At 40.1% G+C, this 27,309-nt stretch overlaps 1 pseudogene across 1 annotated transcript; it reads left to right on the forward strand.

Annotated features, from left to right (window-relative positions):
• The first annotated feature begins 8,919 nt into the window (after positions 1–8,919).
• On the forward strand, positions 8,920–17,652 carry LOC143554763 (type IV inositol polyphosphate 5-phosphatase 3-like; annotated as a pseudogene). The gene is made up of 10 exons (XR_013139076.1): positions 8,920–9,028; positions 9,105–9,216; positions 9,551–9,634; positions 10,270–10,342; positions 10,435–10,539; positions 10,619–11,473; positions 11,556–11,740; positions 16,416–16,667; positions 16,751–17,179; positions 17,337–17,652. The product of XR_013139076.1 is annotated as a type IV inositol polyphosphate 5-phosphatase 3-like (transcript).
• Positions 17,653–27,309: the final 9,657 nt, after the last annotated feature.

Genomic DNA, 27,309 nt, shown 5'->3' on the forward strand with positions numbered 1-27,309 from the left:
ATGTAAAAATCCTATAAAATAGGATATACTAAAAATTAATATCTTTAAAAAAGATATATATATATATATATTATTTAAATTAAAAAAACAATTTTATAGTAAAAAAAATAAACGGGTCTTAGGTCTCATCAAACCATAAATATATTATTAACTTTCAGAAATATTATTTATAATTAAAAAAAACCAATTTATAGTAAAAAAATAAATGAGTCTTGCGTCTCATCAAAACCATATAGCTTTTAAACGGGTTATAACATCTCATTTACTTGTGAAACAATTTCAAACCATAAGTATATTATTAACTTTCATACAATAAAAAAATATAAATTCAAAAAATAAATAACTATTAGAACAAACAATATAAAACAACCCCCGTAATACAAGGGATAAAAACTAGTATTTGTATAAATTTTTTAATTTAACTAGCTTTAGAACTCGTGTATGCACGGAATGCTTAAAGAAATATAATTAAGCTATATAAATTAAATTATTAAATTAAAAAAAACATATATTTTATAAAATTAAATGGTTTTATAAGGTCAAATTATTTTTTCTAATGGAAATTCGTACGAATACGTGATGCATTTTCATGCAATTTCTTCATAATCACTATAAAGATGTTCCTAATGATTTTATAAGCTGTAATTATATTTTTTTAATGAAATAACGAATTCTAACAAAAAATGATAAGATGTTTCATCATTAATGACATAAAAGAATAACATCATATATAAAATTAGCATGAATAAAACATGTTAATTTTTTTATAAAAACTCCATGGATCCATGAAGGGTGAATGAATATGCGAGAATAAGTTTGATTTCATTCATAATTTATTCATGTATTTATCATCCTAGACATACAAATATCTTTCATTGAATTTTACTACATTCATCCTTACACTCAAAAGTGTATATAAAATAATTTAATAAAAAAAGTATATATGATTTTAGTAAAGATAAAATCAATCAATCATACCCAGTAAAAATATTTGATTATATTGACATGGATACATGAAAGTATGAATGGTTTGATTTGGTAAATTTCAGTTAGCCGATGGTATTAAAAAAATGATTGTTGATCAATTTGGCTTTCGGTTAGTTTCAGTCCGGTTTTGTTGGTTTCTCGATTTGATCTTGTTAACAATTTGGTTATTACTCGCCCTCACTCTCACTAGACCTAAATTCAATTATGAGGGCCTTTGTAGCAACAATTGATAGAATGGTAATTTAATGGATTTCAACATAATATCCTCATGTGATATAATAAGATACTGTCTATTTTTCTAAAAGTAAAATTATTAATCGTTTGGTAAGGTGTCACTTTCTGTTAAAAAGTAAAAAATTTCAATACAAACAGTAAACAATTAAAGAAATTTATGTACTTAAAACGTTTATATGTTTAAAATAGTGATGTTGAATTGTTCAATTTCATCATCTTGTCACATGAGATGACATATGTTTTATATACTGCATTCCTATTAGACTCATGTATTTAGAAAATAGGAAAATTTCAAAATGTTCATTTTGATCACGATGCTCTACAAAATGTTCATCATAATCTAAAATTTTCTAAATGTTCTTCGTTAACACATCGGACTTGACCGTTTATTCATATCAGCCGACAACTTTTCTAATCCTATAAGGTTATAACAACGCGGCACGTTGAAAAATTTGGTCAACCGCGACCAAATTTTTGTGTGAGTTCCGAGTAAATTATTTGCGACTATAAATAGTATAATTTTAACTATTATATTCCTTCTGTAAAAGAAATGATTAAGTCTCCCTCGTCACATGCGCCGAAAGCCTAAAAGAACACCTGAAAAGACTTCTATTGTGACCACAACACAATAATTTCATGATTGTAAAACAAAAACTTTGGAAAAGACATCCATACATTGTACATACATATACGTGGGGTTTGTATGAGATAAGAGGTCAACGTGTTCTTAAGTAGAAAAGTATATATTGTGTGATACTTTTACTAGTGTAATAAGCTGAATAATTGATGAAATATGTAACTTCAATCTACATACATGCATGTGATGGTAAGTTATTTGAACAATTATTGAAAGTACTAGATTCCCCAAATAATTAATATCACGATTAAACAATTTATGTGTGTAAAACCTTGCATAGTGGGACGCGTTCTCACCCCATGGAGCCCCCAAAAACATCGGGAAAACCGTTCGCGGGGCGCTATGAGGGAGAGGGCGCTTCCCATAAATCGTCAGGAAAGCCAATGCCTTCTGTTTAGATCGTGTCTTCATATATCTATATTATCTAATAAATAAATTACTTTTTATAGTTGAGATACTATAAGTTGGGGTTAGTAGTGTCTAATCTCATTGGTCCATGTCAAATGAGGGCGTATAAACGTGCACGTTGAATCCCACAATAAATGATTGTTTATACTCGAATTCTACAATTATATGATCAAAAGTGTAAACCATCTAACAAAAATGACTTGAAAAGACATGGCCATCAAGTAAAAGGGAGGAAAACAAACCTTTGAATTTGTCTTTTTTAACATATCTAAGAAAAACAAAATAACATATTGGTCACCAGTTTTAATAATTTATATAATGTCTATGGACAACCCTTGAATATTGTGGAGTATTAGATTTCTCTTGTTGGATTCGGAATAAATCAATAATGCTATTTGGAACAAAGACACATCATATAACATTTATTTGGTTGTTTGCATGAGAATGACAATTCATAATTGTGGCTGTATATGTATCATTTTTGCCAACTAATGAACTACCGAACATGTCCAAGTATCATATTGTCGAGATGGTTGTTATCATTTGATCACTGGATACCATTTGATAGTCCCACATACCATTTTGATGCAACATAGGTAGCAATGCCAAACCCATTTAATAAATTTCAAAATTTTAGGTAAGAAATTCTTGGACGTCAAGACATATCTCAATGCTTTCAAGGGGATGAAGTGGTTCATTCTTCACCCAACATGTTCAGTACTTTACCTAAGGAGTTTTTCGTTCGTTTCTTTTTCTTATTCCTAGTAATCTAGTAGAGTCATAGAGGATTGAATTGATATACGAACACAATTGAAAAAAATACAAGCACACAAATTTTGGATACCTCCTAAATTTGTATTAAAAAGTATAACTCAAAAAAACTTAATACACTTTCACTAGCATTTATTATGAAACACTAACTCGGTGCCATCTAACATAAAGCTAACAATTAATATTAATAAACTTTAACTTAGTCACCATGAAACTCACTAAAACCCTTCAACCCATGGGTTGTACCCGTTTCTAAGATGATCAACTGCATATTTTTCAAAGCCAAAAAATCAACTATATATTTTCCCTTTCTAAATCATATATATTACATATTTACCCATATTTTTCAAACTAACTTATTGAATAAATATTTTAGAAAAAGATGAATAAATGGAACTTTGATCCCCGGGTCCTGCTTTGATCTAGAGTTCCATTCCCGTTCTCAACTCATGACCAATATGAGCTTGAAGCACTGACCAAGTTGTCATCTGACACTTATTTTGAATGTGATAATTCATTTTTGCAGTAAATGTGTATACCTTAGCATCATACCGCCTGTTACCCCCCCCCCCCCCCCACACACACACCCCACCATCCGGTCACCATCGTAAAGAACACCACCTATGGATCTCAATCCTCCATAAAACGCATGTTTGTGGCCTCACATTTTGGCCAAAATTATAGGTTCAGAGTCCATAATTGTTTTTCCGATGATGGTGGAGACGGTTCAGAATTAGGTATATGACACGCCGTATCAATATGTGCATATCATTCATGGAGAATCCATTCTGACTTGTGTGTCGAAGGTTAGTCCTAATGCCTCGGCCTTGACGTCTTATATCGAGCTTCTTAGCGGTGTTTGCAAACTTCAACATGAAAATGGAGAAAGCGACGTGTGACTAATTCATCGTTTCAGTTGTGATAATCATGACCTTCATCTTGACAGATCATTGTAACAACACTATGTTTGTTTAGGCCACTCTATGTCTATGAGGTTCGACATACATGACTCCTATACACGTCCCTATGATAGTACATGGGTGGCCATGGCATGGGGTTGAGTAGTCGAAAACCATAGGCCCCGACTACCCGCTAGGCCTGATTTTTTTTTTAAAGAAAATTGTATGTACTTTTATTAAAAACGATATGTTTATTTAATGTTTAAACTCATTTACATAATAACAAACTTTGTCTAGCAGCAAAGAGGTATGATTCACAACCAAAAGATCGTGAGTTATAGTCTCATTTGAGATATGTTTAAGCTTATTTTTTATACATTATTTTTTACACAACCCAAATCATAATTAGTGAAGCTAATTTAAAAAATTAAATTGTTTAAACCCAACAAATACTCTTTTACTTTAAGTCCAAAATAGTTTTCGTCTTCGGCCCAATTTTTTTTTTTTCCAATTTCAAAGCCGGCCCTGTAACGATATCTAGATGCTAAGGAGGTGGAAATCTATTGTGTAGGTCTAGCGATCAAACCCCTTCATCACCCGATTTACTCTTAAGATTTGTGATACCGGTTGGTGAGGGACGCCAAATGGTGGTGTATAGTATTTTTAAATAAAGTACACAAATAATCGTTTGATCTAATGTGATAAGAATACGAGATAATCATGTGGTAGAACTCCTTTGATTAGTGTGTCAGTCACATGGTTTGCCTACAAATGTCAACAATTCAACTACATTAAACAGATCAAATCCTTGAAGCTGATATCGTGGAACACATTTAACTATGTCAAAGTTATATTGTTTCAAGTATTGTGGTTTCTACGTGGCTTTGTTAGATATATAAATAAAATTATCTCTATGCTTTAAGGTAATAAGATAAGTTTAATAATTGCTAGTCTTAAATATTTAACATATAAAAAAATTGTTTATGGTATTGTTTTTTATGATGTGTATAAGAGTGGAAGGGACACTCATGGGTATTACCCATGTACCGGTCAATCACGCACTGTTATCTCATTTCTACCCTCTTGTATCCATAAATCATAATATCACTGGCGGCACCTACCCACAAATACCCTAGAACATTTATATGTAATAATAATAACTAATACACATTTATGTTATCCAACATTCATATATTCTTCATGGCAAAGGTTTTGCCATGAATTGCAATTTGGCAATCTACCCACATGGGTCGGGGTGGGTTTGCTTTATGGTTGGAACCCATGAAGCTTACCCTTACATGTGCCCCTTCCCCTCTAAGATCTAATACAGTTTTTAACAGCCGAATAATTATCACAAAAGAAAGTATAATTGAATTAAATTTTAAGGAAGACGCTCTTAATATTTGACAGTGGTGACCTTCATCACCACATAGTGACAGAAAATATGAAATACCAAATAATTATGTACAAAGTCATAACAATAATGATATAATTAATTACAAGTAGGGAAGTATTTATTGTAAGTCTGCATTTCAATAATTGTAGATCTTGAAAATTAGGTGACCGTAATATATATTTAAATACTTCATCACCCTTCGTTGAGTTCTACGTATCTATATTACTCAGACCCTATTTTCTTCCATTTCTGTCCTATCTTCATCTTCAACAATACTATAAGAGACAAAATTCGCATACTCCCTCATCCAGATTGAGAGGAAGTAAGGAACAAGAAACCATATACATATATATATGCAACGCAAAAGGTACATATGTTCATCTTTCATGATCCCCACACATGTACATACATACATATATATATATATATATATGTTACACGCTTACACACATGTAAACGTTTCAAATTTTTACACATATGTACATCACGTTATGCTCAATTTCCATACCTAGCTAATTATATGTACGTATAATTATTTCATCTTCAAGTTACGTACATCCTCCATAATTGTTGTTAGTATAACAAGATATATTTAGGATACACAAACACAGATACAAACCTTAATACATAATTCTAGTGTATATATAATAATATCCGTGTGTAACATTGTAACTAGGAAACACATCTAGTTAAGCGGGTCGTGTTGCGTCAACCCAACGATTCGTAGATTGAACCCTTTAACCATTATGTTTATTTATTTATCTTTTTTTTAATACGCTTTATATAGTGACTTACACTATTTGGATATTTTTATGCCAACTTTTTTTTTAAATTAGTTTAGCATAATTGCTTAAATATTAAAACCAATATATGTAAATTCAGACTTTTAAATTGTTAATATGCAAAGAAATAGACATTTTTTTCTATGTTAAATAGGTCGTGTTTTTGTCAGCCTGCAAATATACGTGTTATGTTCAAGTTCATATGTGTGACACAATTTTCAAATTCGGTTCACTTGTAAACTTGTACATGGCCTACCTTGTTTCTTCATAGTTGTGGCAATCATCACTATCATAATACAAAGGATATCCTCGAATTACAATAGTAACTGCTTTAGTAATTCAAACTACTAACTATTGGATAATGTTAATTCCAGCTAACAATTTAACTAGTGGCAATCCAAATTTTCTATTTATTACCAATAAAATTCCTAGTTTAACAAATCGTTAACGCTGTTAATTTTTTGACTTGAAGTTTGACATGAATAATCATTATAAAAAATAAAATATATAATGAATAAGTTAAAAGATTAACTTTGATAGTTTGATCTATTACAATTTAATTTGCCTTGAATAGAAGTGAAGCATAATACCATATTTGGAATATGAAATTATTTGCATAAATAGATTTGTGGTCTTGTGGATCTTTGTTGATGATTTGATGTTACCGGGTGACGGCAAACAAAGAACATGGTGGGGGGTGGCGAATCCAGGATGGTGGGGGCATGGAAGAAAACTGGTCACAATCGGTATCATTCGAAACAATTTATTCATGTGCGATGTTACATTCAATGTTTTATGAATAAAGAGAAAAACCATGATATTCTTTCTATAAAGTTTATTTAACTTATATGTTTATGAGAAGAAATCATTAATAAAAGCCGACCCAAACTAAACACAAAATTACGATTCAGTTTGTTAGTATAATATTGGAAACGGTCGCAAATAAAATGCAAAAATACGTTCATGGACTGTGACCAGAATATATTATTATTTATCTCACTCTTGTGGTGAGAAATTACAACTTACAATGATAAGTTATGTTTAAATAAAGACTAAAGTCGAGTTTTTTTTAAGCAAAACTAAAGTAGAGTTACAAATTAAAAGGACAAGAAACATAAATCAGGCCACTATAACGCTATGTGTAGTGGAGGAGCTATAAATTGGGCGTTTTGCGTCGTGTGGTGCCCAGTCAGCAAGGGGTGAGAATTTGTTTTTGGGGTGTAATGGTGTAGGGGCTACAAATATTATATATATATATATATATATATATATATATATATATATACACCCCTCTCTCAATCACAATATAATAAATAAAAAACACATTTGCCCCCCCCCCCCCAAACAACACAAGCCGGCGATAAAAGTTTGGCGCCCCCCCCCCCCCCAACAATTCGCCCCACATTTCGTCCAGGAGCGGTGTTGTAGCCCCTTTTAGCCCAAATTCGCCCAAACTTCTCGCCCACTACACATGGTCTAAAGGTTAACCCGAAGCATTCATTTTCTTTTATCTTCATCTAGTCCAACAACTATCTTTTTGTCTTCAGTAAACCAGACCCAAATCAAAAATGAATCTCGACAAACAATATACATCGTTCCTAAAACAAACCAAACTGCACCAAACTTATTCAAATTATTGGATTTATAGCCCCAACTTTATTTGGTGTTTCAAATTTTCAGATCTAGTTTCATTAATAAAAATGATTAACAAGCTAAATTATTTAGACTCATTTCCATTACTTTACACCACCTTTTTAAGGGCCAGACATTTCAAACCTAAATACAAAACCCAAAATCAATTCATAACTGATTCCAATGTTCCAAACACAAAAAAGGAAAGCCAAAATGGAAAATCAAAGCCAACTTTGGCTTTTATTTGGGTTTGACTCCATAACAATCCATGCAGATCTTGGGTCAGGACGCGTATTCATAAATAAATATTTATTTGTGGTTCTAATTTAGAGAGACATTGATTGGTGGGACAATATTTTATTTTTTTTAATATATTTCTTTATAAAAAAAATAATAATATTTATAATATAAACAAAGAATTATAAATCTATACTATCAAACAAAGGCAAATTAAGACACCAATTTTTAAGTAATTTACAACACTTAAAGCATGAGGTACATATGTTACTAAGGGTAAACTTGTCTTTTAAACACAATCCATTCAACTTACAAGTTTGGTCCCTCATCTTTAACCATATTATGTTTTTAATTTAAGTTGTAAACTAACTTCTCACCCATGATTTTTAAACGACTATAGCATTTTCAAACGTTAATAGTTTATAAAAATAATTACACCATAAAAACGAGCATTTTATTCTTTTTAATTTGGATATGATATTGTTATAATTTTTTTCATTTTAAATAAATTAATATGTTACGTAGGGGTGTTCAGTGTCCAGTATAAACCGCGAAACAACCGTTCACTACGTTTTGAAAATTTTGAAACCGACCAACAAACCGTAAGTAAAAAAAGAAAAAGAAAAAAGAAGTCAAACCAATGACCGGTTTAAACGATTTCAAGGTTTTAGCCGAACCATAAACACTTATATTTGTTACGTGATTAACATGTTCAAACACCCGCTGCATTGCGCGGGCACCCGTCTAGTTTATAATAATAAAAATAATAAGCACCCAAGAATGAATGAGTGGTTGACAACAAATAACACCATAAATAAATGACACAACTTACAAAAAAATTGGCTCATTTTCATTAGTCTTAAACTTCAAAGTCAAGATAACAGATTACTGTGCTTACAAATCACAGGTAGTTGATTGATTCATCCATCATCTCCATCAAAATCAAACTCTTTTTGGTTCCAACTGCAAATTCAACATGAATCACAAACAACATCATCCTCATTCTCATTCTCATTCTCATTCACATGGCCGTCACACTTCTGAGGTACTTCGTTGACTTCTTCTTGGTCAATTATAATAATATTAATCGGATTCAGAATATCAGTTGCTGCTGATTGCAGGTGTTGTGGCCGAGACTCGTGATACGTAAGTGGCTCAATCGTTCTTCTAGAAACTCTGAATATACAGCCGATTCGGAGGATGACGAGACTGCTTACGGTACCGACGCTGAAGGTTGTTATTATTATTATTATTATTATTATTAATGCTCTAGATATTGATTCAATTTTGGCAATTTTAGATCTCTGTATTACGTGTGAATAAGTTTGGATTATGTGTGAATAAGATGTGTACCAGATTTAAACTTCTGGTGGCTGAATTGAACCTATAACTCTATAGGCTAATTGGTGCATGAATTAGGGTTTACTTTTTGAAAGGCTAATTAGTTCCTGTTGAATATTATAATTTGAATCATGGAATCATGGATGGCATGTTTACTAATTACTATATTTAGGAATTTTTTTATTTTTTATTTTTTAAAGTGATTTGTGTGATTTTGTTTTTACAGAAGAAGAGTGTTTTGATTGGCCGAAAGAGTCACGGTTCAAGAATAATAATAAACAAGGAGATGATTTGCAGAGTGAGACTAATGGTAATTAACATACAGTTTATTCTTTGTTGTTTTGCTTCAAATGAAGCAGATAAGATTAGTTTCATAAAGTTTTAGCAGATTCTTTTTTGGTCTTTTTATAATTAGATTAACTTTTTGATGCATAGGCTTTTTGTTTCCTTTCCCTAAGCCTTTTGTTAGTGCATAGATGCTTTAACATGTGCTTTGGTTATTTTTACAGATAGCTACCGAACTAGGCACATATTAATTGACTAAAAGATTTGTGTACAAGTTTTAACCTTTTTCTATTGGTCTATCAATGCATTAGTTTAATTAAAAGGCTAATGTGACTTTGTTTATCTTTAAAGAATGCTACCTATTTAGCCTATATGCATTGACTGAAGATTCTTGAACACTAAAAAATGGTCTTCAGATCATCAAAATATATTCATGATTTCTTAAGTGTTTTTAAAAGGATCATTAAAGATGCACCATAAGCATAAAAGGAAATTTCTATGATGCTTTTTTTAACCACTTCTTGATATTATCTTAATATACTGTTTCATTGATACTAACAATCCATCTTATTGATGCTTACTTTATGAATGATTTTAATTGGGAATTCAAACTACTGTTTCTTCACTTATCTTAGTACAGTTATTATATTTGATCTTCAGGAGCTTTTCTCAAGTCAAGAAGAAGAAAGTCGGAGACATTTAGAGCACAATACATTGATGCAAAAGAACTCAAGTATGCTTACATTATTTGTCTACTATTAACATCAAACAAAATGAGCAGATACTTATGTCTTTTCTATTTTTTTTCCTTTTTTTGTTTTTTAGAGTATCTGTTAGTACTTGGAATGTTGGAGGGAAACTGCCACCAGAAGACTTAGATATTAGAGACTGGCTTGATGTTGACAATCCTGCTGACATATATGTCATTGGGTAAGCTTAATCATGAATTAAAATTCCTTAAATTTTCTGTTAAAAGTAGTTAGTTAACTTACATATGATTATCATACAGTTTTCAAGAGATCATACCTTTAAACGCTGGAAATATTTTTGGTGCGGAAGATAACCGTCCAGTCCCAATATGGGAAAACATAATCCGTGAAACCCTCAACAAAATCCAACCCGAAAAACCTAGATACAAATGTTACAGCAACCCACCATCACCATCACGGTTTAAACCATCCGATGATGCACCCGATATAGAAGATGAAGTGGTGTTGGAAACCGATAGTGAGGGCGGGGAAGAAATCCACCCGTTCAATGAGGAATCCAGTTTTGATGACCTCATGGACGGCCCGGCAGGGCAGAATGGTAATTTAACTACAGTCAAAAGTATGCAAATAGTAGGTGACTCAGAGAAACGTTATTCCTCTGAAAAAACACTAGACAACGTAAACTGCTTTTCGGTTGAAGATTCTGAAGAAACTTTAACAGATAGTTATCAAGATTCGGTTGTGAGTACTACAAAAAAGTTAACCAGAATACTTAGTGGGACAGAGAGGATTGGGCTGAGCTGGCCTGAGCCGCCATTAGATCTACTGGCTCAGTGTGTATCGGCACCAGAGAGACCGAGCCCTTTAAACCGGTTAAATCTTTTAAAACTTCAAAATCTTTTAGAACTTATGCTTCATTTAAATCGTATATAAACGTGGACAATCGGGTCTTACCCGAGGAAGCTTTTCTTCCTGATCTGAATCTTGATTCAACCATGTACCGAAAGCGAAGACCTGCGTATGTTAGAATAGTAAGTAAGCAAATGGTTGGTGTGTTTATAACCATTTGGGTGCGTAGACAGTTGAGGAAACATATTCAAAATGTGCATGTGTCGGCTGTTGGTGTTGGTGTAATGGGGTACATCGGTAACAAGGTAAGTTTAGGATTATTGGGAGTTTTGTTAAATTTAAATGTATGTATGGTTAGATGTAATTGTCAAATTGTTATTATTTCAGGGGTCCATATCGGTGAGCATGTCGATATATCAAACTCTTTTTTGTTTCGTTTGTACTCACCTAACTTCTGGTGAAAGAGATGCTGATGCAATGAAAAGAAATGCAGATGTTCATGAAATACATAAACGAACACGTTTCAACTCGATTTTAAATTCTCCTCTCCCCAAGAGGATACAGGATCATGAGTAAGTATTATATATCTTCATTTTTCATTTTTTTTGTTCTTGTAAGTTTGATGGTGCAAACACAAATGTTCTTTTAGATTTTTCATATAACAAGGTCAATAACTATGCCACCTTATGAAATTAGAACGAACCTTTACACTTTTCTTGATGTTATTTTTACTAATCAACTATTAATAGGTTCAATATAAAATTACACATCTAATGAAACTCCCAAACTCCAATGAAACCCCCGATGTTTAACTACTTCCTTCAATGCTCCATTCCAATCATCCTCTTTATTTATCCATTCTAATCTGACACTATTTGATTCACACCCCAAATATAAAATTACCTTTTTTCTGTCATGCACACCAACTGTTCGACCTTTTGCCTCAACCAAACTTCTTGATTTTTCACTCTTGTTCTTTCTATTTTCCTTTTGGGTGCTTAAGGGGGTATTTTGAGTTGGAGTTCTACCCATTTTGCTTTGTTTTGGAGTTATACCTTCCTCCTCTTATGCCTTAGCGGTTGTTGTGGGGTGCTAGATGGGGGTGAGCAACCCGTAGTTGCTCCCCTCCTTCGAGTGTGAGGGGTTTGGTCTCTGTTTCTTGCTCTAACTCATCTCGAGTCGGGGTCTTTAGGAGTCCGGTGTCTTTTGTGATTTGTTTGTTTCTGTTCTCGTGTGTACATGGCTACCATAAAAAGAATTCGAAACGTAAATACAGGAGGGCTTGGTCCTAGCTCCACTTACGGTTTAAAGCCATGCCCCTTTAAGCATTTTCAGGAGTGTAAGGATGGTAGACCTGGGTCCTCGGGGTTTTTCCGCCTAATTGAGCACATGCAAAGTACCCATTTCAAAACGGATACTCGGAAGAACCTTTTAAAAGACGCTATCTATAAGGATTTGGACCTTTTTATAGATGTTGGGGAAGCCCTTCGGGAGGGGGATAAATGGTTATGTGGGAGGTGCATGACGTTGCATGCCCTTAGCAAGGGGTGCAAGCATGCTGATGGTGTCTATTCTTTTTCTGTGGATTCTGGAGATGCTGGAGAATTCATTGTTGGGATCCAGAAACCTAATCGTGTGTCTGTGGATAGGGACCCAAGTCCATCTGTAGGAGTGGTTGGGGATGTATCCCTTTTGGAACGGGTTTTCTCCCTTCCCATTCAAACGGTTAAGAGCATCCCCCCAAGTTGTCGTTTGGCGTTTGCTCAGACTTTGGCATGCGCTTTACGCAAGGTAATGGATTCACCAGGCTCGATTGAGAATTGGGTCAAATTACTATTGTTGTCGCGTTGTACTTTAAGGGTGGTGAAACCTTCCACTAGGCAGGAACGCAGGTCAGGGAATCGAAAGTCTTTGCAATGTAGTAGCATTCAGCAAGCACTTGCGGTGTGGAAAGATGGATATGGTTTTGCTGACTTGGTTCTTTCTCTCTTTGATAACGTGGGGGGAGCACTTTTTCTAAAATAGAGGTCGGAGGGGAGGAGGGTTCTGAAAACAGCCTTAATATTAAACAATGTCTCAGGAAAGTCAGGGATGGTCATTTCACAGCTGCAGTCAAGGTATTATGCTCAAGTGGGGTTGCCCCTCTCGGAGATTCAACCATGAAAGCCCTCATTGATAAACACCCAGTGGTGCCGCCTCCGTCCTTGCCTTCTAGCTCTGTCGTCCTGCCTACTCTCTCTGTGGATGGGGACTGTGTGCTTAGATGTATCCTATCATTTCCTAAAGGGACCTCATGCGGGAGAGAAAGGATGCGGGCGCAACACTTGTTGGACGCTTTTAGTGGTGAGGGATCAGTGACTTCCATGGGTCTGCTCTCAGCCATCACTGAAGTCGTCAACTTATGGCTAGGGGGTCTGTGCCCCAAGGTGCTCGCTGAGTTTATTGCTTCGGCCCCCCTTACCCCTTTATTAAAGCCGGATAATGGAATTCGGCCCATTGCTGTGGGGGCTATCTGGCGTAGGTTGGTTTCTAAAGTGGCTATGAAGATGGTTGGGAAGGAAATGACTCAGTATTTAGGGGACTTTCAGTTTGGGGTGGGGACCCCTAATGGAGCAGAGGCGGTGCTTCACAGCGCGAACCGGTTTCTTAACTCCTTTCACGCGGACGGCTCTTTAGCTATGCTTACCGTGGACTTCTCCAACGCCTTCAATATGGTCGACCGCACAGCCCTTCTCCGAGAGGTTCATCATCATTGCCCGTCTATCTATCTATGGGTCCAGTTCCTTTATGCCCAGCCGGCTAGGTTGTACGTTGATGATGACTGTATAGGGGCTACTACTGGGGTTCAGCAGGGAGACCCCCTTGGGCCCCTCCTCTTTGCCTTAGCATTACACCCTCTTGTTCTCAAGGTACAAAATGACTGTAACCTCTCATTTCATGCTTGGTACTTGGATGATGGGACTATTATTGGTGATGCCAACGAAGTCGTTAAAGCCCTAGACATTATCAACTCGGAAGGGCCATCATTGGGGCTGCAACTTAATATTAAGAAAACCGAGGTTTTTTGGACAGCGTGTAATGGGGTGAAAGTCAAAGATGGGCTCTTCCCTAGTGGGATTGGTAGACCAGAGAGAGGGGTAAAGCTCCTTGGAGGGGCTGTTAGTCGAGATCCCTACTTTATTAAGGAGTTGGCGAGGCGGAGAGCATCTTGTGCGGTTGATCTTATGAAACTCTTACCTTGCCTTAGGGATCCCAAGAGCGAACTCCTCCTACTTAGGTCTTGCATGGGGGTTGCTAAGTTGCTTTTTGGGTTACGAACATGCCACCCCCATATGATGGATGATGCGGTATCCTGTTTTGATAAGGGGCTACGAGAAGCCATCGAAGACATAGTTGTATGTGGAGGCCCGTTCTTTGGTGATCTTCAGTGGCGACTTGCATCTTTACCGATGCGCTTAGGGGGTTTAGGCCTTCTTTCGGCTCATGATGTTGAGGTTTACGCTTTTGTAGCGTCGAGGGCTCAGTCTTGGAAGCTACAGAATCACATCTTAAGGAATAGCGGAGTTGTCGACTTGGACCCAGACTACGTGCAGGCCCTGGAACGCCTAAATGGCGCTCTCCCAGACTTTGACATTGGCGGTTTCTCTAATATGGACACCGCCCCACCAAAGCCTCAAAAAACTTTGGCGAATGCCCTTTTTGAAAAAATCGCTCAGAGCCTGGGAGAAGTTTTTGGATTGTCCCCCCGACAGAAGGCGGTTTTTGAATGCTTACAAGGTCCTCATGCCCAAGATTTTCTGACCGTTATCCCGATTGATGGCTTGGGCCAAAGCATGTCTGCGGTCGAGTATAGGGCCATTCTTAAGTACCGTTTGATGGTCCCAATGTACCCAGAAGACGAAACATGTCCGATCTGCCGTAAGGCCTGCCTGGATAAATTCGGAGAGCATGCGGTTCATTGCAAGGAGATGCCTGGGTTCAAATACCGACATGATTGGGTGCGGGACGTTCTTTGGGACATCTTAAGGCGAGCTGGGATATCAGCTAAAAAGGAAGCCCCCGTAAACTTCCTTACAGACCCCACGGAAGGGAGATCCACTCTACGACCGGTAGATTTGCTCGTCTTTGGTTGGGCCGGGGGAAAACACGCTTGTGTTGACCTCACAGGGGTATCTCCCTTAGCTGGTTTGAGGGATAATGGGTTTGTAGCTGGGCAAGCAATGAAAAGGGCTGAAACGAAGAAGGTGGAGAAACATGTTAAAGCCTGCGAAGAGAACCAACATGTTTTTGTCCCTCTGGCTTTTGATACATTTGGCTCCTTGGCACCGGAAGCTATCCGTTTTCTAACCAGGGTCCAACAGGTTGTGCATAGCAATGTGTTGACTCCAAAGGGGCAGGGGTATGTCTTTAGCAGGTTAGGGTTTGCAATTCAGAAAGGGGTGGCGGCGCAGCTTGTTGCCCGCCTACCTGCTATATTGATGTAATATCTATGTTTCTACATATTGGAACCCAATTTTTGACACATCTAAATAAAGAAGATGAGTATATCTGGAAAAAAAAGGTTCAATATATAAACCAATTTACAATTTATTTCCAATTTTATCAACCTTGCTTTATCTGGTTTTACCTTAACATTTTTGGTGTGGCGTTGATTGATGCGATGTTAGCCGACATCAGATGCTACATATGCAAAAAGAAAAAATGCTTATGTGAAAATAAGTATATATAAATTTATTTTCAGGCTAAAAAAAATATATTTTTTTATAATTGTATCCAAAGTAATTGTAAAATGTTACATTAGATGTCACGTGGCGTAAACTTGTGGCGTATAAGTATATATAAATTTATTTTCAGGCTCAAAAAAAATATATTTTCTTATAATTGGATCCAAAGTAATTGTAAAATGTTACATTAGATGTCACGTGGCGTAAACTTGTGGCGTATAAGTATATATAAATTTATTTTCAGGCTCAAAAAAAATATATTTTCTTATAATTGGATCCAAAGTAATTGTAAAATGTTACATTAGATGTCACGTGGCGTAAACTTGTGGCGTATAAGTATACACAAAGACTAGATTGACAACTTTCGAAAAAATCATCGTAAAAGTGGCCTTTTAATGTTGATAAGTCATTTATTTCTACAATTTGTAATAAGAGGTAATTTGGTTGCTAAAATGAGTCATAAAATGTGAATTATATTGATAGCTGACTTACGTCAAGTTTTCTGTTTTTTTTATGTTTCCAGTCGAATTATTTGGTTAGGAGACCTTAACTACCGTCTCAATTTACCATATGAGAAGACACGCGAATTAATTTCCAAAAACGATTGGTCCTCGTTATTAGAGTGTGATCAGCTTGTTCGTGAGCTAAGAAAAGGCCGTGCATTTGATGGGTGGTTGGAAGGCGTGTTAGATTTCCCACCAACTTACAAATACGAGAAAAATTCAGAAAAATATGTTGGCCAGGATCCAAAAGTTGGTAGACAAACTCCGGCATGGTATGCATGTGTATATTAAATAATTATATTGATTACAATGAAAAGTTGTTTTGAAAATTGAATGATCTTTGTTTTGGTTTCAGGTGTGACCGCATACTATCGCGCGGGAAAGGCATAAGGCAGTTGAGTTACAGACGGTCTGAACTTAGATTTTCAGACCATAGGCCGGTGAGTGCATCATATATGATCGAGGTTGAAGTTTTCTCTCCAAGAAAGTTGCAAAAGGCCCTCACATTCACTGATGCCGAGATTGAAAACGATGATGAGATTGGGATAGTAGAAGCTGACATAAGTTGCTTAAGATTAACTGCCGAGGTTGGTCTTCAGAATACTAATTACCAAAGTAACCATTTTGACCAGGATCATTAACTAAATAGCCTTGACTTTTTTAAAATTACCAATCAACCAAGTGGCGACACGTGTAATTTTGCGCAACAGATTTCAATCTGGCATGGCAGATTAGATCACTTTGGCGCAGAAGATTCATCTGGCAAGGCAGCTTTCCATCATAAGTTATTTTCTTGATTAAGAGAAGAAAGTCAAATGATATTAGAGTAAATAAAAAGTCAATGTCCATTTTGTTAAAGTCAATGGTCAAAATGGTTATTTTGGTAGCAATGCATATGATATGAATGCATGGAGTCTTAAACCTTTTTTGTTTCTTGGCAGGATGCGTATTGGAATTGAGTTGACTCAGTTGTTTGGGGCTCGGGACGATTTTCATCTACTCTCATCGTATGTAACATTATTGAGTTTTAAAAGTATAAGCCATAAGGTGCTACTTGTGTGTAAATTGTGTTGTGTTCATTTAAAGTTAGGTTAGAAAAGAATTATACAACGTTCTATAATGTTTTTTAATAAATGTGTTGAGGTGCAAATACGTAGTTCTTGTTTTTAAGGATTTTCTTGTTATAGTGTGTACTTTGGAGTATTGTATATCATGGTTTTATATGTAATAAATGATTTGATTCAGGTCATCCGTAAGTTATGATAGTTGGTTGTACTTGTATCATGTTTCAGCCTCTGGTTTGTTTGTTTCTGTTTATAGTATTTGTTAAGGATGGAGAAATGTACTGAACTGACTTTGGCCTAACTTTCTGTCTGCTTTGATATGATATTTAAGATTTTTTTACGTTATAAAAGTTAAATTTTAGTGCATTTAGTGATGCAAAACAACACACATGTTTGATCAGTATTCATAATAAGGTTTCACATAGTTTGGATAGTGCACACGTTTGATCGATGCAGATTGCAGCTAATAGGATGAAGGTTTAATGCATTGTAACTTTGTAATAGAAAGATTGAACATTGCATTGGATAGGATTTGATACAAGTAAACTAAAAGATATGGGTTTAATGCAACAAATAAATATGCACAAAATATAATCAAGAACTTTTTCCAATAGTAGAATTTATTCAAAAAGCTATCACCAGCCGGGAATCAAACCTGGGTCTGTACCATGGCAGGGTACTATTCTACCACTATACCGCTGGTGCTTTTATTTTAGTTTATGAATTTGAAGAGGTAGGTCCCAGCAGAGACCAGTTGGTCCCGCAAGACTCACCTTGAACAGGGGCGTCTGCGCAAAGGCCATCTGCTCCCGCAGGACCCACCATGCTCATAGGATCTTACGCGCAGTACACAAGCTGTACACGCAGGGAAAACCTCCCAATGGTGTAGTACCCCGCCTGTCCCCGCAGTTGCGGATACAAGCCATCAGGGAAGGCTACCCGCAGACAGCAGGGTTACACGCACAAGACGCTAGCTACTTCAGTAGTCACATGAAGGAATGAGCAAGGCGGGAACAATCCCGCCTAAATGAGCCAGTCTGATTCTGAAAGATCTTTTGTACCATACCTTCCAAGGTATGGATAGGACAGACGATCTGAACAGAACAGCCCATGAGCCAATCACAGGGTGACAGCTCATCGACAACAGGGCGAGGAGGAGCACCCTCTAGTACTGTTTGTCACTATTAGCCGCTGCCTACTCACCAACCCTTACTGAGGAGCATGCGCGGCCTACAGTTGGTGAAATAGTGTCACTGTTGGCCGTAACCTATTCACCAACCAGCATGGCCTGCGTCCAATCCACAGTAAGTAGGACGTGCATAATCTATAGTTGGTGGAATAGTGCAGCCGACTTTGTTACTGTTGGCCGTAACCTGCCCACCAACCAGTATGGCCTGTGCATAGTCCACTGTTGGTTGAACAGGAATACTATTCAGCCGGCTGTGCCTTCTAGGAAACCTACCTTCGGCTATAAATACTTCAATATCTTGGAATGGTAAGATCATCTGCTATCCAGTTATCTAGCAATCTCTTAATATACACTTATATTCAGAGCAACCTAGTCTGATTCTCACGCCGGAGGGTGGTCACAAGGAGGAACCCCCCCCCTTCTCAGTGACGAGCTTACGGTGTTTGTTTTGCAGGTCTCCTGAAGAACAGCCTTCTCAGCTAGATCTCATTCGTGGGAAACATTACTTAACCCCCAGATTACCTATAATCTGTACCGGGTCACTTAGTGTTTCTTCATTGGCGTCATCCGTGCATAAAAGCTAGAACTATTTTAGTTTTTTTCACAATTTCTGAAGAAATGGTTAACGTTACTCCGGTCCAAAGGCCTGTAACCGACCAAGAGACCCCGGTAACAACCCCAGCAACTGGGGGGAACACCGGCGGTTATACAATCCTTACGAACACTACCCCGACTACCCAAGCCGGGGCAAGTGGAGTAAATATTCCATTGGGGTTCACCGATACCCAACTGGAAAAACGAACGAAGGTCCCTCGCCAAACACTAGATCAAGTGAAGGCGTGGGCCGAAGCACGGCAAAGAGAATTCCAAGCCGAATTGGATGAACGCTTGCGTTCAGTTCAACAGGCTGACGAATTCACCAGTACTCGCCAACACCTCAATATGAGCAGTGACTGCGAGTACTCAGAAGACGAGTTGGAGTCCGATACCGACGCGAACCCTCGCCATAAGGCGAAAGGGAAGCGTAAGGACACGAACGTCCAACTAAAAAGGAATTTTGGGGAAGCTTTTAAACCAATCGCGGAGAGAAACCCGCGTGACTTCTCCAAGACCTTTAGACCAACTGCTACAAATGCAGGAAGGTCAAAATTCGCAAGAGACATTGCGGAGGCAATCGCCCCAAGAAGCGCCAAACAAATGTCAAACATTGGCACTTACGATGGTCTATCCGACCCAGACGACCATCTGAACAGGTTCATTGCGGGGGCTACCGTCAGCAACTGGACGGAACCTACGTGGTGCTACATGTTCCAGATGACTCTGGTCGGAGCAGCCAGGGCATGGTTCGATCGTTTACCGATCCACCACATATATGACTGGGCGGACTTTCAGAACAAGTTCAGCCAACACTTCAGCCAACAGAGGAAGTACACTGAAGAGCAGTGGACGATCCTCAACTGCGTAAGAGAGGAGGATGAATCTTTACTAGACTTCATCACTCGCTTCAACTCCAAAAAGCTTAGTCTCGGCAACATAAGTGAGGATCTGGTTCGCGCCGCCTTCATCCAAGGCGCCGAATACCCAGAACTTATCCGCACGTTGACGGGTAAGGATGGCATGCCATCAACTTGGGATGCCATCATGACGGCGGCAAAGCGCTTTGCCGAGACGGAAAAGCAGCTGGGAAGGGACCTTCCCCAGAGTACGCACCTCTACACGCAGAGGACAAGAGAGAACAATGTCCGGATCGCCCGGCAGAACAAAAAGAGGAGGCTAGGTATTTGGCAGTCAAGGGTAAACTTTGACACCTCATCCAGCTCTCGCCCTCTTGTTGGCGGAAGGGACAACACACACCCTTCAAATCGAAAACACCGGTGGACGCCACTCACAAAGAGCGTCACGGAGATATTTGCCACGGAAAAGTTGCCATGGCCCAAAGCCCCATCGATCCGGCAGAAACCTAATGCGGATCAAAGCAAATCCTGTGATTTCCACGGGACAAAGGGTCATGGTACTGAAGAGTGCACATCCTTGAAGGATATTATTGAAACATTTGTCAAGGATGGAAGGCTTGCACATCTCGTGGCATCGATCAGGAAGGGAGGAAGGAATGACAACCGGTACAGAGGTAACGGACGAAAGCCCGTCGACATCAGCATCAACATGGTTCATGGCAAGGTCAGAGGAAGAAAAAGACGGGTGGCAGAACCATGCGCGTGGAAGGAAGCTGAAGTACGCTTCCCGCGAGTGCCAGGAGGCCCCAGCAAAGAAGGCCCCATCGTCATCAGAAGCCAGCTGGGGCACTACATCACTTCCCGCACTCTTGCTGACAACGGCGCTTCGTCGACAGTGATGTACAGGCAGTTCTTTGATAAACTGGACGATGAAGACAAAGAACGCTTGGAGACGGTCTACGCTTCAATGGAAGGGTTTGATGGCAGTACAGAAACACCCCTGGGTATCCTCTCTTTCCCCGTTACTCTTACTGATGGGAATCATTCACGCACAGAAGACGTGGATTTTGTCGTAATGAAAAAGCCACACCACACATACGACATCCTATTCGGAAGAGATGGGATGGCAAGATTCAACGCCGTGGTATCTTCAGTCCACGGCATGATGGGATGGCCAACAGCTGAGGGTGTAGCAATGATCTCTGGCATTCCCCAGGTATGCATCGCATCTGTCTCATCTAAACCCAAACCGAAGAAGGCTAAACCAACCATCACCGAACCGGAAAAATGGGCCTTCAATGGCAAATACCCCGACCAGGCCGTTACCATTGGACCAACAATTGTTGATCCCACCCGCACCTTACTCAAGCGCTTACTGCAGAAAAACGCTGACATCTTTGCGTGGACACCAGCTGACATGACTGGTGTACCCCGAAGTAAAGCGGAGCATAAGCTCAAATGCGATCCGGCTGTTACGCCAGTCGTACAAAAGCGCAGGGTAATGGGGCCTGAACAAACTAACGCGTGTAGAACCCAAGTCAAGGAACTCCTTGACGCAGGCATCGTACGCGTTAGTAGATATCAAACATGGGTTGCAAATCCCGTAATGGTACCGAAGAATGACAAACAATGGCGCATGTGCATAGATTTCAAAGACTTGAACAAAGCATGCCCCAAAGATTGTTATCCGTTACCAGAAATTGATCTCAAAGTGGATTCGTTGGCACCATTTCGCCTTAAATGCTTCTTGGATGCGTATAAGGGGTACCACCAAATCCACATGGCCATTGATGACCAGGACAAAACCGCATTTCGGACGCCCGATGGTACATTTTGTTATAAAATGATGCCATTCGGACTTAAGAATGCAGGGTCCACGTACCAACGACTAATGGACAAAGAATTTCATGCCCAAATCGGGAGAAACTTGGAAGTCTATATGGATGATCTGGTCATCAAAAGCCTCGAGCCTGAGGCGATGTTGAAAGACATTGAAGAAACTTTCAACACGCTCCGAAAGATAAACATGAAGCTCAACCCGAGCAAGTGTTCGTTTGGGATGGAAGAAGGGAAGTTCTTGGGAGTCATTGTTACTAAAGATGGCTTTAGAGCGAACCCTGAAAAGGTCGAAGCCATTGTTAAAATGGAATCACCTACCACCATCAAACAGGCTCAGACACTGAATGGGCGACTGGTCGCACTTAATCGCTTCTTGGCAAACCATGCGGATAAGTCGTTTCCTTTCGTGTCAACACTGAGAAATTTCTTGAAGAAAACGCACTTCCGCAGGACACCAGAAGCGGAAGCAGCTTTTCAGGAGATTCGGTCACGCCTGATCGAACTCCCAACACTTACAGCACCACAAGCGGGAGAGGAGTTAATCCTATACCTTTCCGCAACAGATAGAGCAACCGGGGCAGTCTTACTAGTAGAACGAAAGGGCATCCAGATGCCAATCTATTATGTTAGCCGTGTACTAACAGACGTAGAAACCCGGTACTCTACCCTCGAAAAATTGGTCTTAGCACTTATACACGCTTCACGCAGGTTAAGACGATATTTCCAGGGCCACCCAATCACCATTCTTACCAACTTCAAACTCTCAAATGTTCTAGGCAAACCCGAATTATCGGGACGTCTAGCCAAATGGGCAATTGAATTGGGAGAATATGCAATTAACTACAAGCCAAGACCAGCGATAAAAGGCCAGGTCTTGGCCGATTTTATTGCAGAAGTCCCCGTTTCGCGGGAAAAAGAGTGCCAGGAGGAGGCTCAACCCTCCCCAGCACAGGACGTCAATGATGTCTGGCGACTCTACACTGATGGAGCAGCCAGTAACGAGGGTTCAGGCGCAGGGTTAAAATTAACCAACCCAGCGGGCCAAGAATATACTTACGCTATTCGGCTGGACTTTCCAAGTACGAATAACGAAGCCGAATATGAAGCATTCTTGGCCGGTTTGAGAATTGCGCGTAAGATGGGAGTGAAAAACTTAGAAGCCCACGTGGATTCCATGCTGGTGGCCAACCAAATAAATGGAACATACACGGCTGTGAATGACACCATGGCCCTGTACCTCGCCCAGGCAAAAACCCTTATGCGTGATTTTAGTGATTGTAAAGTCATACACGTCAAGCGCAGCGAAAACAAATCTGCGGATGCGTTAAGCAAGCTTGCATCACTAGCCTTCACCCACTTGGGAAAGGACATCCGCATTGAACTCCTCGAAGCACCATCAGTCCCGCACAAGGAAATTTGTGTCATCCAGACCAGCACAGAAACGTGGATGACACCAATAATAAATTACCTTGCAGCCGGAATACTACCAGAGTCAAAAACACAGGCAAGAAAACTACGCTGTAAAGCACTGAATTATCAACTCGTCAATAACATCCTTTACAGACGTAACTTTCTTGGCCCACTCTTGAGATGCGTGGACAACCAAGATGCCGACTACCTCCTAAGGGAAGTACACGAAGGCATCTGTGGGGTACACGCAGGCCCCCGCGCTGTTGTAGCCAAGCTAAACAATACGGGATACTTTTGGCCAGGGATGCATACGGATGCACTGGCATACATCAGAAAATGCAGGTCTTGCCAGCTTTACGCACCTAACACGCATCGCCCCAAAAACGAACTGGTTCCAGTCACTTCTTCGTGGCCATTTCAGAAGTGGGCCATCGATGTGACAGGCCCATTTCCTACAGCAGCAGGAAATGTTCAGTTCCTAGTGGTAGCCATCGACTACTTCACCAAGTGGATAGAAGCAAAACCTTTAGCCCAAACAACCGCAAAGCATATCAAAAAATTTATTTGGGAATTTATAATTTGTCGTTTTGGACTTCCACAGAATTTGGTGAGCGATAACGGCACCAACTTTGCTGACAAAAAGCTACAACAGTGGCTGAAAGAACTTCAAATCACCCACACCTTTACCTCAGTGGCACACCCGCAAGGTAATGGTGAGGTGGAAAGAGCAAACAAGAGCATCGTCGAAGGCATCAAGAAAAGACTTTTGAAACACAGATCCGGCTGGGTGGATGAGCTTCCGCACGTCCTTTGGGCAAACAGAACGCTGAAGAAGGCCAGTACGGGGGAAACCCCGTTCAGCCTCACTTATGGCACGGAAGCCATGGTCCCGGTCGAAATTGGTCTACCCTCACCAAGGGTCTTGAGTCAGCCAGAAGACAATGATGCGGAAAGACGGTTGGATCTTATGCTAACCGAGGAACGCAGAGACTTAGCCGCAGTGCGCGAAGAGAACTACAAACGACAAATGCAAAAGTACTACAACACGCGGGTAAAACTCTGCAACTTCAAGGAAGGAGACTACATACTGCGTAACAACGAGGCTTCGAACCAAGAACGCCCAGGAAAGTTGGCCCCAGTCTGGGAAGGGCCATATGTTATCAAACAAGTTCTGGGAAAGGGCGCATACCGGCTCGAAAGGCTCGATGGCACTCCCATCCCAAGAACATGGAATGGAGCTCAATTACGCAAATGTTATATGTAGATCAATTCCAAAACTTGTAAAGAAAAGGCCAAGAGCCACTTCTAATGGAAATGATTCTCCTTTCATAATGTGTTTACCTTTATTCTTATGAACTCCCCACTGGTGCCGGTGTTTACCACATAAAGGGGGAGAAGTCGTTACGTGTGGAAGGCGGCAAAACCCGCATAAACACAACGTTAAAAATAAGGGAAACCTACACGCAGGTATGATGTAAGTAAAGTTTAGCCATCCTTGTAAGTGCAAGTGACGGTCTTATCCGCACAATCACAAATAAGGAAGCAAAACTTCAAACTATCATCTACCACGTTCAAAGGTTATCCTAAAGAAAAAAAATAATAATACAAGGAAAAAAGGAAAACCTACACGCAGGTCAGGTATGGGTAAAGTTTAGCCATCCTACCAAGTGCAAGTGACGGTTCTATCCGCACAATCACGAAGGAGGAAGCGAAACTTTAACCCACTATCAACCACGTTCAAAGGTTAACTTATCCTAAATACTTAGAAATGAGGAAAACCTGCACGCAGATTAGATGAAGGTTAAAGTTTAGTCATCCTACCAAGTGCAAGTGACGGTTCTACCCGCACAATCACGAAAGAGGAAGCGAAACTCTAACCCATCATCAACCACGTTCAAGAGGTTAACTTATTCTAGAACACTTGGAAAATTGCTAACTTAAACTAAGTATGCAAGTCATGAGTTTATAAAGCAAGGAATCCAAAGAAGGAAATAACAATCTTATACGCAAAAAGATTTATATTTCAATAATATATTACAAGAATGGCCGGGTTACTACCCGCCTAAAAGAAAATCTATACAAGTCTAAGCAACGGAAAGGGATCTTCGGGGTCAAGCTTCAGGGCCGCTTCCACTAGGACCCGCTCCGTCAGAAGAACGGGGTGGTTCGAGGAAAGCTTTGAGGACAGCTAACCCATCATCAGCAACAGCTACTTCATCCACCTTTTCCACCACTGGATGCGGGAAGGCGGCGTATTGGTTCAATGCTTGGTCGTAAATGGCTTCAGTATCCACATCGAACAAAGGGAAGTTGGAAGGCGGGACGCCTTTCTCAACAAACCCTAGACCAAGTATGAAGCCGGCCTTTTCTCCGTCCTCATGAGAAGCGTTGAGGGCTGCGGTCATAGCATCATCGTAAGAGGTCTCTGAAAAGACCCGACGCACAACCTACAAAGAAAATACAAGTGTTAGAACCTTTTCTTACAAAAGAAAAGCGTGAAGATAAAGCTAAACATACCTGAGGCAACGCTTCTCGAAGAACCCATTGGAGGGCAGCTTGAGCTTCGTTTCGGGCGCGTTCGGCTTCGCTCTTGTTGAGGTTGGCAAGTAGCACTTCCTTTGCGGCAGCCTCTTCGACGCCCTTAAGCTTCCGCTCGGTCTGGTCAAGCACCCCCCTCTGGTCCAGGATTTCCTGGAGTTTCTTGGCATCTTCCATTGCCAAGGCATCATGAGCGCGTTGGAGAGCCTCGAATTTGCCTTTCAGCTCCTCATTCTCCAAACGCAGAGGCTCAGCAACAGCTTCAGCCTGGGCAGCCCTCTCGGTTGCGTTTCGCGCAGTTTCCCTAGCCAGCCGAAGCTGTTCATTCACAGCTTGGGCAGCCTTGGAACGGGCCTCGAGCCGCGCCTGAACTTCAACCTCGAGGGCCTTGAAGGCCTTCTCCTTGGTGGCGGCAGCTGCCGCCAGCTGTTGGTTCTCCTCCCGGAGAGCACGCGCTTCAGATACGTCTTTGGCGTGAGCTGCTTTCAACTTGTCGTTTTCACGACAAAGCAGCTCGACGCGCGGCTGCATCCGGGCCTGGAGAACCCGAAGCTCATTGGTTAGCCTACCCTCCTGGTAGCTAGCCATGGCTTCCCCCAACGCACCATGAGGAGCAGCGTGGCGAGCCCAGTCCACGCACTCCACAGGGGTACGAAGGGTTGTTCCTCGGCGTATGTTCCATCGTGGAACATACACTTCATTGGAATCTGACACTGCAAAAGAAACAAAGACAGTAAGGAAAACATGATAAAAAACAAGGGAAAAACAAAGGAACCCTACGCACCTGTAGGGTCAATGACAGGCCGATATCCGCCAAACCCATCACCTGAACCTAAAGGAAATCCATCCAACAGGTCAGGCAGATGGGAAGGTGGCAAAGATCGGCGGGAAGCCCTGCGCGTACCTGATGGTCCGGCTGTCGGTGCCGGTGGCGCGGGCATGGTGGCAGCCGCCGTGGTCGCCGTTGTGGTCTCCGCCGCGGTCGCCGCCTCCTTAAAAGCAGCAGTAACCGCCGGTTCCGTGAAGGATGCTGTAAAAATCGCACTCACGGCCGGCGGTGACGTCATCTCGACCGGAACAGTTGGCTCGAAGGAACGAGCAACTGGACCAGCGGATGCAGGCGCAGGCAGCTGGGTCGATGCCTCAGGAAGGCCGACCGAGCCTACCGTCATTGGCGGGGAGGTACTCCCCTGCGTCTCACCCCGGAATGCGTCAACATCCGCGCCTGCACAAAGAAGAAATTGTTAAGAAAATTATGAAGTGAAATCTACAAAGGTATTATGATTGTACTTACGGGTTTTCTTGACCCTGAACGTACGGACGGGCGGGGAGGAACCCGATGGAGCCGGCCTCTTGGTACCGGTCACCGTCGTCTTCGTTGGTTCTCCGGAGGTAACAGTCGTAGCCTCCGGAGCAGTGG

Source organism: Bidens hawaiensis, unplaced genomic scaffold, assembly GCF_021521415.1.
Source record: "Bidens hawaiensis isolate Kalapana, Puna unplaced genomic scaffold, B.hawaiensis_p1.1 tig00017853_1, whole genome shotgun sequence".
NCBI lineage: Eukaryota > Viridiplantae > Streptophyta > Magnoliopsida > Asterales > Asteraceae > Bidens > Bidens hawaiensis.